We start from the raw sequence: 13,628 nt of genomic DNA on the forward strand, positions 1-13,628 counted from the left end.
CACACACTCAGGTCCTGTACTATCATTGTTATAAAGTGAAACTGGTGTGTAATAACAAGAGTATTCCATTTAATAACAGTTTAAACATAAAGGAAATACAACTGAAAAGGTCATGTACATGACGGTTGTCCTGGCATTACTAACAAGAATGACATGATATTAAGTGAGAGACATATTCAGCTGGTGTACTTCCATTATGCGGTGAAAGTGGTGTGTGCAAACAGGAGAATTTGTTTTAATAATAGTTTCAATATAGAGTGTGTATAACTAAAATGTGATTATTTACAGTGGGTCTTTTATGAAATGGCAAATCAGAATGACTTGATATTAAGTGAGTGACATAATCAGGTGTTGTACCATCATTGTGAAGTGAAATTGTTCTGTGCAAACTAATGGTTCCCTTTTTATAAAGATCTACATTTGAAATTAATGTTACAAAGATTGGACAACACAAAGGGCCTTTACTTTGAAATAATGCATCAGAATGATTTGATATTACGTGAGTGACATAATCAGGTGTTGTACTATCATTATGAAGTGAAATTGTTCTGTGCAAACTAATGGTTTTCTTTTAATAGTTATCTAAAAAATCAGAATGATGTTATATTAAGTGAGTGACATCATCAGGTGCTGTACTCTCTTTAGAAAGTGAAAATGGTGTGTGCAAACTGGAGGATTTCTCTCAGCAATTAGAACATAAATGACAGAAATAAACATTTGAAGATCCTTTATTTTGAAGTGACATGTCCTGATATCTTCATTATATCTACAATATATCAAATATTTGTTTTTTATTCATTTATTATTTGTTTAGAAATTAATTTATTTATTACATACATTTCCTGTCATTGACTTTTGGCTTTTATTTTGAAATTTGTTCCTCTGCACGCTCTTACCGTAATGTTCAGAATACGAAGTTCCACCAAAACTAAGTGGAGGCTGGCTTAACCAAGCTTTTCCAAGTGGAGGCTGGTTTGACTCCAGCACGCGCACTCACCTGCGATACAGGAAACCTCGGAGACATGAGAATTCTCTAAGACAAACTTAATGACCAGGTAATTAGACATAATACTAGTTTAATAATAGACTAGACATAATTTAGTATGTTTAGACATGCAATATATTTATTAAGTAATTTGTTAGGCTTGTTTTGTGTTTGCTTTAACATTATACAGACAATAAATACATGACTATTAAAAAAGACTTATGAAGCCTGTATTAAGCTTTGTCAAACACATGAAGTTCTGCTCCTCTGTTAATTGTCTGGTTTATTTTATTGTTTTTAAGAAGAGAAATCTCCCAACAGTGCAAGACACTGGCTCTTCAGGACCTGAGCTGAACATACCTGGTCTACAGTAAAGGGAGATTTAAAGTTATATAAAGTGCACAAATACAGAATTTAATTTTCCTCCACCTTGCAGACAACAGACACAGGAGGGCTACAGCTGTAAGGGGACTGCCACTGAACGTAAGGGAGCTTGAACCACTATCAAAGATCTGCCTGCTGAGATTCAATATAATTTGCTCTTGTTAAGAGAGTAAAGCCATCTAGGTGTGAATGTTGGATGATGGAAATGAATTAGATTCACTGTATTAATAATATGTAAAATACTGTGCAAAATCAGAGGACACTATTTAATTTAATTTCATGTTTTCGAATCAAAAAGACCATTAAGTACAAGTTATACATTTTTAGCATTTAAGCATTTTAGCTCACACAAATGTATCAACAACTAAATATAAGACCAAATATATCAGTGTTTAGTGTGCATCTGCATGCTATTTATTTAACATTGTGGCGCTTGTCTCATAATGCTGGCATGAATGGCTGCAAACCTTTTTGATGTGGGCTATTTAGGGGGATAAAAGTTTTTACAGTTAGTTTTCAGATTGGACAGTGGTTTCTGGTTTTAAAAAGAGAGATGGTTTATTAAAGGACTTTCTTTTAAACTCACTTTACCTACATTAAAATCTAATACCCTGCAAGTTTACACTGGCAATTTTATAAGACTGAGGCCTTGCTCTAAATTATTTTTGCTTCCTCTTTCTCTGTTTCTGGTGTTATGTATTGTATTATGTATATTACATATATGACATGCATGACAAATTTTAGGTAAAGTGCATAAAGAGGTGAAAAAGAAAATATCTAGGGCCAGGATGCCAAACAAGCCGACCAACTATTATACAACCTACTTTATGTATGAGAGAGGTCTTTGGTATGGCATCAAAACATATATTGTGCATTCTAAACATATGATTACCCTAATGCTTTTCTCTAAACCCACTTTTGCTAACACTTACTACATTGAAAGCTCATGGGTTCATCCTGTTGGTAATCTTATTCCTCTTTATTTAAAAAAATGTACTCCAAAACTGCAGTATTTACATTTTGTTGATTGTTAAATGTCACTAACAGTGGTGGCTACTGCTCCCTCTGTACTGTATACAACTGAAAATCAGTCGAATAAATGACTTCAATCATTGAAAAATGAAAAATAAAAAATAAAAAAAGAAATGCAGGTTTCAGTTTCACAGGTTTAGCCTTTATTTCATTAACCTCTTTGACTACTGTTCTGTGGTTTTAAATTTGTGTCAAGAAAATAAGGGCGGCACGGTGGCGCAGCAGGTAGTGTCGCAGTCACACAGTTCCAGGGACCTGGAGGTTGTGGGTTCGATTCCCGCTCCGGGTGACTGTCTGTGGGGAGTTGGTGTGTTCTCCCCGTGTCTGCGTGGGTTTCCTCCGGGTGCTCCGGTTTCCTCCCACACGTTGGTAGGTGGATTGGCGACTCAAAAGTGTCCGTAGGTGTGAGTGTGTGTCTGTGTTGCCCTGTGAAGGACTGGTGCCCCCTCCAGGGTGTATTCCCACCTTGCGCCCAATGATTCCAGGTAGGCTCTGGACCCACCGCAACCCTGAATTGGATAAGCGCTTACAGTTAATGAATGAATGAAAATGCAAATGAAAATAAGTATCAAATAACTGCAAAGAGTAATAAAATAACCAACTATCTTTCTAAAAAATAGAACTGAGATTATTTTCTGTTTTGACTTCCCAACATATACTTTCCCCTCTTGATTTTAGGAATTGTGTTTGCAGATTTTATTTAGCTTAAAGTTTTACAGTGTTCCAACGTGTAGGACCATCACAAACCTATTCTTTTTTTTCCCACAGATATATTTGTTAATTGTCAGTAACCGTTTATCCAGTCCAGGGGTCACATGGGGTCCGGAGGCGGGAAACACACCCCGGAGGTGCGCCAGTCCCTCACAGGGCGACACACACTCACTGACACCTATGGACACTTTTAAGTCGCCAGTCCATCTACCAACATGTGTTTTGGACTGTGGTAGGAAACTATAGCACCCAGAGGAAACCCACGCAGACATGGAGAGAACACACCAAACTCCTCACAGACAATAAGATAATTTTGGGATTGTGGTCTAAACTACCTTCACGGTAGAGTTTTCATAACAAAGTTGTATAATTAGGGTTTATTGTAAGTTGAATCAGAAAATTATGTTGCACTGAAATGTTTTTTACATGTTCACTGTATCATGTTTCAATATGAATATAATTAATTTAATAAGTGTGTGTGCGTGTGTCTGTGTGTACATTTATTTATTTATTTTTACTTAGGGTACCCATCCAGATACGTCTTTGAATTCACCATAGCCTTCACAATTCATTTTGGACTGTGGTATGCACTGAACTTGAAATATCCATAGGGGCCATTCATTCATTATCTGTAAGCGCTTATCCACTTCTGGGTCGTGATGGGTCTGGAGCCTACCCAGAATCATTGGGCGCAAGGCAGCAACACACCCTGAAGGGGGCGCCAGTCCTTCACATGGCAACACACACACACACACACACACTCACACCTACGGACACTTTTGAGTCGCCAATCCACCTGGAAAATGGAGCACTTGGAGGAAACCCATATGGACACTGAGAGAACACCTTGAAACCACAAGGTCTCTTGAGCTGTGTGACTGCAACTCTACCTGCTGTGCATCATGCCGCCCTCCATAGGAACCAAAATAAACATTTATTTTGGTGCAAATCATCTTCAAGAATTTAGTCTGTTTTTTTTCTTTTTCCCCAGCTTGTGTTGCAGGTTTGGTAGTTGCACCACATTGGAACTGAATTAAATTAAACCCTTTCAAAATAACAGTAGTTTAATTTTCTGGTTTTGTTGTTTGTTGGTTGGTGGCACCACTTTAAAACCATGTATTGGTGGTAAATTCAGAAATAGCTAAGTAAATGTCTTTGTTCGTTTTTTTTTTTTTTGTCATGTTGTTGGATATCAGTGCTACCTTAAGGTTTTATTTTAACTGTTTGAAATTGATATGGACTAAAATTGGAATAACTTTGAGTTTCTATTTACACACATCTAAAAACACATGTCCACTATTAATTTGCTGTTTGTCTCCTCTTGATGGTGAAATTAAACAATTGTAGGTAGAAGGATACACTTTTGGCAAGGTTGCTGATAGATATATACATTTTTGTTGCGTCTGCTGGGGCTGTGAAATTAATAAAACAAAGCTTGTATAAGTTTATTGTATAATGTTTAATTTTTGTACCTTTCACAATAGCTGTGTTCTTTAAGTTTAATGACACAACTTAATATTCCTTAGTACTTATATCAGATAGTGGGAATGTAATGGTTACATTAATTGTGTGTTAAATAAAGTCAGCAATAATCTAAAAGCTTTGATCAATGTCCCATCGTAGTCCTCTGAATGTTTTCTAATAGTCCCTAAAATGTCCTAAGAAAGTCGAAAGACTCTTTTAAAAGACTCAAATGTCCCATTGTAGTCCTCTGAAGGTTTTCTGGTGGTCCTACAAACGTCTTATAAACGTTCCATTATGGTCCTCTGAATGTTTCCTGGTAGTCCTTAAAATGTTCTAAGAAAGTCAAAAGAGACCTTTAAAGTACTTTCCTCAAACGTCCCATCATAGTCCTCTGAATGTTTCCTGGTGGTCCTACAAAGGTCCTATAAGAACGTCCCTGTAATATTTTGTTGACCCTACAAAATAACGTAAGGGGACATTTGCAATTTTAGTTCTGGGGTTGTCCTGGGGACCATTTTTAATTTGTTAGCTGGGATTGCTCTCTCTTGTGCTTTTGGTGTCTTTCTTTAGTCTCTCTTGCTTCAAAAAATGCTCTGAACTCCAAATCTCTCTTTGTGATGTAATTAATTCTCGCTGGCCGCATCGTGCCTTCTGTATCAAATGGTAAATATGAGCGAAAAAAACACATTTACGCTCTGCCAAAATGGCTCGCTATTAAATATTCATTCTGTTTGATGGTCTACTGTATGTTTTTATGATGTATTTTCATAAAAAAGGGAGCCCTTTGGGAGTCCTAGGTTTAAATATTGCTCAGTGACATACTACTTACATGCTATAAACAAACTTTTTTGAGATAATTTTAATCAAATGAAAGTGTGGCATTATCACTCATTTTATATTCAATGCCACTTAAAGGTTAATGTAGAAATAATAAACAGTTCAGCTGGTTTGAAATGGATCTATACAGAACATTTTTAGTTTAGATGAAAATAAGCTAAGTAAACAAAAACAATATCCCCCCACAAATTAATAAACCTTTATTAAACTATACATAGTTGTGAGGCAAACTATGGCTAATTTAAGCATGCCATTTGCCTTCCGCTCTAGATGACCAAACTATTCCATTGATTCAGAGTTGCAGAATATATTTTTGTTTGATAGTGTTTCTTTTTTCCTAAATTGACTTGTTTCATTATTTTGCTAAAAAGAAAAGGAATCTTGCCTTCTGGGATACCTGAAACATTTCAAGACCTGGAACAGATCATTAGAGACACATTTCACCTTCAGGGAAACTTTACCCTGATGCTGATTTCATAGACGTAGTATCATTTTTTTTTTGCATAAACAAACTGAAACTGTACAGAGGACAATGACAGTCACTGCTGTTTGTTGATTGGTTTTCAAAGGCTTTTTTAAAAAGCCTGAAACATTCTTGGTTTTTTGTAACAAAGTGATTTTACTTTCTATTCATTTATTTATTTTCTTTTACATTTTTTAATGTAACAAAATATCTGAAATTGTGGTTCAATTCAGAATTATATATTCAAAAAATTCATGTTTATTTAAAAGTCTAGCTTAAATTAGTTACTGTGTAAAGGCAAGTGTTTCAGGAACTTATCACAAATATGTGTTAAAAGGGGGTCTTGCTTGTTGTAAGTTTATTGTTTGATTGTGATTGAATGTGATTGTGTGTATGTAAAATTCTAACTTTTTTAAATGTATTTTTGAGTGTTAATCGTTGGGATAAATGGAATGAATTCAAAAAATGTAATTTAAAGTTATACATTTTGTCCACACCATTATATACATTAACATAAATTCATTACATGAAATAAGTTCACTCATTATTTTAGTTGTTTTAGTTTTATTTTTGGCCTGACATCATATTTAAAGTTGAATGAACCTTATAAAATTGAGTTGGTGTATATTTTTTGATTGCATTTACTTAAACATTCTTCTTGTTGGATCTACATAAAAAGGTCCACGCAAAACTTTGCCTTGATTTTTTAAAAGTAAATCCAACAAATAATTTTTCCCAGTGTATGCAACAAAATCAGACATTTTTAAAGCCTGAAAATAACGTATGTTCCTTTTTTTTTCTTATGTGCTTTTGGGCAGTTTGTAAAGAAGACACATTAGACCGTGGTTAGGACTGAATGTAGAAATGAATAATCAAGTAAGTGACTGAAATTACTCTAAGTAACAATCCTAACACACAGAGAATGGACAAACACCCAAGTCATGTGTGCTCTGTGGGGGTCCTGTGCAGTTTTTGACCATAGAAGAACAGGATAAAAGGGGGCAAAAAATATGCAGAGGAACACATGGACTACAGTCTGTAGAAGTACAGAATGCTCCTGTGTGATCAGTGGAGCAGAGAGAATGGACAGTGAGTGTTGTGGTTCATAGTGGCTTGTGCACTAAAAATTCAGAGGCAGAGCATGTGCTCTTGCCATTGCTAAAATAAACAACTATTTGAAATGATGTTCTTCATGTTTTATAGTTAATTTGTACTAGCTCGAAAATGCAGTAAAACCACCTAGTATATGCATTTGAAAGACTAGTTACTGAAATACTTTTTGTTCTTCACTTTGTACCAGAGAACTGTTTGGCAAATTAAAGGGTGGTTTGAAAGTCAGTTTGTTAACTATATGTTTATTTTGTAAAATTACAATTAAAAGTGCAATTTGTTTCATATATTTCTACACTATGAACCACTTGAAATCATTCTGATTTTTTTTTTTTTGTTTACATCTCAATTGCTGAACTGAATATCTGGAATGAAATTACTTAAGGCAAGTAACTGTAGAGAAACACAAAGATGCAGTGTGGGGTGTGGAGACATTTGAAAACACTGAATTTATATCCATTTTACATAAGCATAAACAATAATATCTTCAAATAGAGATGTTATTAAGGATCACATGACCAGATGGTGCCTTATCATGTGATCATATATTTAATTAGACAAACAGCAAGTCTTACAGAAATTTGATGTCACCGTTTACACTGTTGCAGATGGGAAAAGATGGCAATGGCAGTATTTTTTTGTCAGTTTCACGTTAGCTGCTTTAGCATTTTCTGTTCTCTTCTTGAGGGTTAAACAAGAAGGACGCCCTGTGATTTATTCAAAGGTGGTTTTAGGGCTCTATTTGGCTGTGCCCACTGGTGTCTTTGGTCAAATTCCTGACAAAAGTTTACTGCAGCCACCCGATTTCAGTGACCTTGAATCTAACTTTAAGGTGCCTTTGTTATCTTGGGACCTTAAGAGCACAGGGCCTCACTTTGCTTTGAAGGTCATGAACTGTAAGTAGCTATACTAGCTTTTGTTACCCTTCCCAACATTGGGCTAATTTCCAACCATCCCCATCTGAGATGAAATGGGTGAACCCCTGGTTGACCCAACCTGCAACATCAGATTTGATCATAAGCCAAGATCAAAGAGGAGCTTTGTCAGTTTGGCTAAGAGAACATATAGTAGATGTTTCATATAACCCAGTCCTGGAGGTAGGAACTGGTTATCCACAGCAGAAGAGTGCAGCCAAAATAAGTGTGCCCAGTCAAAATAGTACTCAAGGTGACCTTCTGGGGGAAGCCTGAAGTCAACTCTAAAAAATGGCAGATAGAAGAGACATTGAAGATGCTTTCAGAACTTGACGGCTTTGTTGATGAACCAAATTTGACAAGTGACGAGTATATTAGTGATGTACGAGACCCGACTTTGGGAAGCTTTCAGATGAATTGTGATGAGAAGGAACCGAGGGGTGATGTTTTTGCCAAGTTCAGAAAGCCTCAGCTGGAGAAAGCTTCTGAAAAAATGATCACCCCCCTGCACCCCCCAAATAGTGAGGATCCTGAGGAGTTTAAAGCCAAGGATGAAATTCTGGTCCTCACCCAGACACAGATGTTGTTTAAGAAGGTTAAAGGAAATGCAATGGACAAACCAGAGACTGTGAAGAGGTCAAAACTGATTCTCACCCAAGCTTCAGATGGATCCAGCTTGCTCAGCTTTGAGGAGGAGGAGAGCTCACCTGCTGAGGACAAACAGGAGGTCAGGAAATTACACTAGAGCTGGAACAAAGGAAGGCTGAGGAAGTGAACACGTTTCAAGATGAAAGGCCAGATGTAATGGACATGGAGCAGAAACAAATGTTTTCCCTGTTGGATCTAATGAGGTGTGTTTGTTAAATACGTTGAACTGCAATGAAATGAAATGTAGTTTAGAACAGAGTCAGTTTTTGTATATTTTTTAGACCTTTTCCCCTCAAAGTAGGCTTTAGTAATTCACTGTTTTTAATAGAATAGTATAATTATTGTTTTACTTCATTTGTGCCTAATCTCTTACCTCAAACTTTGTCAACTTAAGTCAACTTAAACTCTTGTAAAAAAAATGCATTAATTTGACATCTGTGATCACTTTTACCATAATTGCTGATGGTCTTCTGACCTCTGAAGTTTGATTTCCAAGGGTATGATCCTTTAAAACTGAGAGCTGGTATCTTGAACTTTTGAACTCTTATAGTCCAATCTATGAATATCCCTACCTGGGCAAGAGGTGTGCATCATTTTATGTAATCAGTGCTGCTGGAGTTTTCAAACACCGTGTACCTACTTACTTGCCATTTTGGTCCACAGTGTACATCCAAAGTCATCTGTTGTTCCACACTGTTTCTTGTGTTCTGTGGTCACAGAATGCTCTTGGCTGGATATTTTTGGTTGGTGGACTACTCAGTCCAGTAGTGACACTGAAGAGTTTACAAATTTCATGTATTACATCCACAATAGACCGTTTGTTGAGGCAAATATTTCCTCATAATACAATAAGTTGTAATCTATTTTCAAAGGCAAAACCATGAAAGTTTGTACTGAACGTAACAAGCTACTGAGAATGTTCTTCAGATGTTCCACAGTATTGGAGCCGTGACCGAAAAGAAAATGTTTGGACTGTACCCAGCTAACAAAATTAGGTTCTCAGAACATTCCCCTAATGTTCCATTTTGGTTGTGGAAATGTTGCACTGGAATGTGACTGCTGAGCAACTAAATGTTAAGGCCCTCCATATTGTGATCAGTATGTGGTCAGTATTCATTATCCACATGGTGTTGTAATGTTGCAAAATTCTGTTCTTAGACGTTCCCATAATGTAATATTTTGGTTGTTGGGAACTTTGCACTGGAATGTTCCCTCAAGGTGAATTTGCCCAGTTATTTTTACGTTCTCAGAATGTAAAGTCTGTTTTGGAAATATACCCTGAAAGTGAAAAAAGTAAATTTTTCTTTAAGTTTCCAGAATATCTTTCCCCTGAACGTTGTTTAGACTGACAATTTCATTCTCTGAAGTTCTTTGAAGGTTTATAGTTTCAGTTTCCTTGTTCTTTCTTATTCACTCATAGCAAGTTAATAGAATGTATACACTATAACATTTTTTGTGTACTGCAGTGGCGCAGTGTTTTTTTTTGTTTTTTTTGCACCTTGTGTCAGACATGAGGAACATTCAGCAGTGCGGTTTCAAAAGTTACGAATTTTTTTTTCAAATGATGGTCCTATTAATTAATTAATTATCTGTGCCGCTTATTCAGTTCAGGGTCGCGGTGGGTCCGGAGCCTACCTTGAATCATTGGGGGCAAGGCTGGTCCTTTATAACATTTCCATTAATTTTTCTAAGTATGTATTTATTTTAATCCCCCTTTTACATTTGTTAAAAATAAAAAAATAAAAACTTTCTCCAAATCACTCTGATTTGCTATGGTGGTCTAATTCAATAATGATAAAACTCAACTGCTATGATAGTGACATACTGAGGCAAAATCAATGCAAGTTCATTCATTCATTCATTCATTATCTGTAAGCGCTTATCCAATTCAGGGCCGCGGTGGGTCCAGAGCCTACCTGGAATCATTGGGCGCAAGGCAGGAATACACCCTGGAGGGGGCGCCAGTCCTTCAAAGGGCAACACAGACACACACACACACACTTTTTTGAGTCGCCAATCCACCTGCAACGTGTGTTTTTGGACTGTGGGAGGAAACCGGAGCACCCGGAGGATACCCACGCGGACACGGGGAGAACACACAAAACTCCTCACAGGCAGTCACCCGGAGCAGGAATCGAACCCACAACCTCCAGGTCCCTGGAGCTGTGTCCACTACCTGCTGCACCAACATGCCGCCCCTCAATGCAAGTTTAATTAATTTAAAAATGCTTATCATCACGTATAAATGAAGTCAAATATCCAAACTGTTGAGGGTCTCTCTATGCTCTAGGTTTATTAAGTATTTCTTTATATTTATCAGTTCATATAAAGTATTGTTCCAGTCTACCCAAGCCATTTGGGGCAGTTAAAACACAAGTTTTATTGCAGCTTTTGACCTACAAGTTTTCAGTGTGCAAGGGGTGCCTGTGGCTTCTTATTCCTTCTTTATTCATGATAAATTACTCACTTGGGATAAGGTTGTTGCACAGCATAAGTTTAAAGAGCAATGCAAATGGCCTAGCCTTGTTCCTTAGTTAAATCATTATGATACCTATAAAATAAATGGTAAAATTATCAAATAAAATGTTAAAATAAATTGCATGCAAAAGTATTTTTAAAAACACAATTTAAAGACAGTGCTTGCAATATTAGCCATTGATTCAGAATATGCCTTTTAAAACAGATTCATGTTTATCCACTAAACATAAGGATTATGGTTTTTAATACTGCATTCATTATTAATGTGTATGTAAATGGAAAATACAGTGTGCTAACTTTTCAAGAAAATCAGGCAATAGAAAACCTCAGCTTTGTCCTACACTGGAGAGGTAATGTCAACCCTCTAGCACCAAGTTGAGATGCTCACTCAGGATTATCTGTGGAGTGAGAAGAGAACATTTGTTCATACATTAAAATTGCTTATAGTTAGAACATTTCTTAACTAGTTCATTACGAAAGGTTACAACAACAAATAAGAACCAGCAATAACTTGATTAGTACAGCCCTGTTAACTTGCTGATTGTGTCAATGTATGTTTATTTATCATCATAGAGTCTTGATAGTATCAGCATGTATATTTAGAGATAGGCCTAACTTGTCTTGGGTTCCAGAGCACATTCCATTGTCTGGTCCAATTGCTCAGTGAAACCTACATATGAACAAAAATGACAAATATAAATAAATATATAACCACATATATATGTGGAACCACAAAGAGAGAGCCGTGTATCCCGTTGCTCTGTCTCTGGAAGTACAGGAGCCGTGCCGAGAGATGTCTCCGGCTCATGGATCATTCCTGGTGTTCTAATGAGTTGTACTATCGATTATCTGAAACAAAGAACATTTGTAAAGAAAGGAGATAGATTTGGTAGGTGCGGGCTTTTTTTCTTCTTCTTAATATTTTGCTAGAAGGCCTGACAAGACACAGCAAAATCACTAAGTTTGCTTTACAGAGCAGCCATTTGGACCCAGACATGACGTTTCACAAGGTTGATACGTCATGACTTAACAAGTGGATAGCTCATCTGCTGATGCATGATAGTCTGTGATCTGTGATCGCCTTCTTCTAGTCACATAGAATCAGTTTCTAATCACACAGCTGCTACTGTCCAGATGTTCTGGACTGGAGGAGCACTCTCAACCCAGCAGTGACATTGATGTGTGTAAAAACCTCAGTAACACCACTTACTGTTACTACATTTCTAACAGTACTATAAAAACCACTGTGAACATCACCACAATCTCCACCTTCAACATGACCATAAAAACCATTCTGGACACTGGTATGAAACACTTTCTTGAATGCCAACATCACCACCACCACTATAAACAACATAATGAACAACATCATCAACACAGATATCAATCGCATTATGAACAACGCTGTCAACACCACCATCAACACTGTCTTTTCAGTGTCACTGCTGTGATGAGAATGGATAACCCATGGTGGTTTCTTTCCATTATTGGACGATATAGAGTGATGAATTGTACATCAACAGATGGGCTACAGTGAGTAACTGCAACTCTACAAAATAACCACAAAGTACTACAAGCTACATATACCTGCTGTAATGACACGACCACCTGTAGTGCATAGAAGCTAAGGGAGATCTTACAGTATTTCTCAACATTAACTACAGAAATAGAAAATGACATATTAATGCTCACACCATAACATTATTTAAAATCACTTAAACACATTCATTCATTCATTATCTGTAACCGCTTATCCAGTTCAGGGTCGCGGTGGGTCCAGAGCCTACCTGGAATCATAGGGTGCAAGGCGGGAATACACCCTGGAGGGGGCGCTAGTCCTTCACAGGGCAACACAGACACACACACACACACACATTCACTCACACCTACGGACACTTTTGAGTCGCCAATCCACCTACCAACGTGTGATTTTGGACTGTGGGAGGAAACCGGAGCACCCGGAGGAAACCGGAGCACCCGGAGGAAACCCACGCGGACACGGGGAGAACACCACTTAAACACAAAATAGGTTAATTCTGAATTTTATGGCCACTGTGAAAGGAGGTTAACACTGGCTAGAGAGTCAAAGCTATAAAACCCAATTAATACACAGTTCAAAAGTAAAGTGCTTCTTAATTCACATTATAGAAATATAAACTGTAATTATTTATGTGTAACATTTCCTTCATATGACATTTGCCCAAGATTAAGTCAGTAATTCTAATATTTAAGGCATTTTGTAAATAAAATTTTTATTTAATTCATTTTTCTGTCATTTTTCGAAATCTTTTCAACTCCTTTAATCATTTTAGACAAATAATGAGAGAAATTTAGAGAAATATAAAATGCCTAATAATTACTGTATACTACAGATAAGTTAAAACATTTAAACTTTAACACAAAGTTAGGTCTATGCCAAACATTCTATTTGGTCTAGTAGTTTTAACATTTACAGTAGTTTTATGAAATTTCAGTTTGGAATAGTTAGGAAAAATTAAAGAAAAAGTAAATAATTATCTTAAATATATTATTGAATTAAATATAATAATAATAATAATACTAAACGTAGTTGAACAAAATCAATGGATTTTTCAATGGTGTA

Source organism: Hoplias malabaricus, chromosome 1 (assembly GCF_029633855.1).
Source record: "Hoplias malabaricus isolate fHopMal1 chromosome 1, fHopMal1.hap1, whole genome shotgun sequence".
Taxonomy (NCBI): domain Eukaryota; kingdom Metazoa; phylum Chordata; class Actinopteri; order Characiformes; family Erythrinidae; genus Hoplias; species Hoplias malabaricus.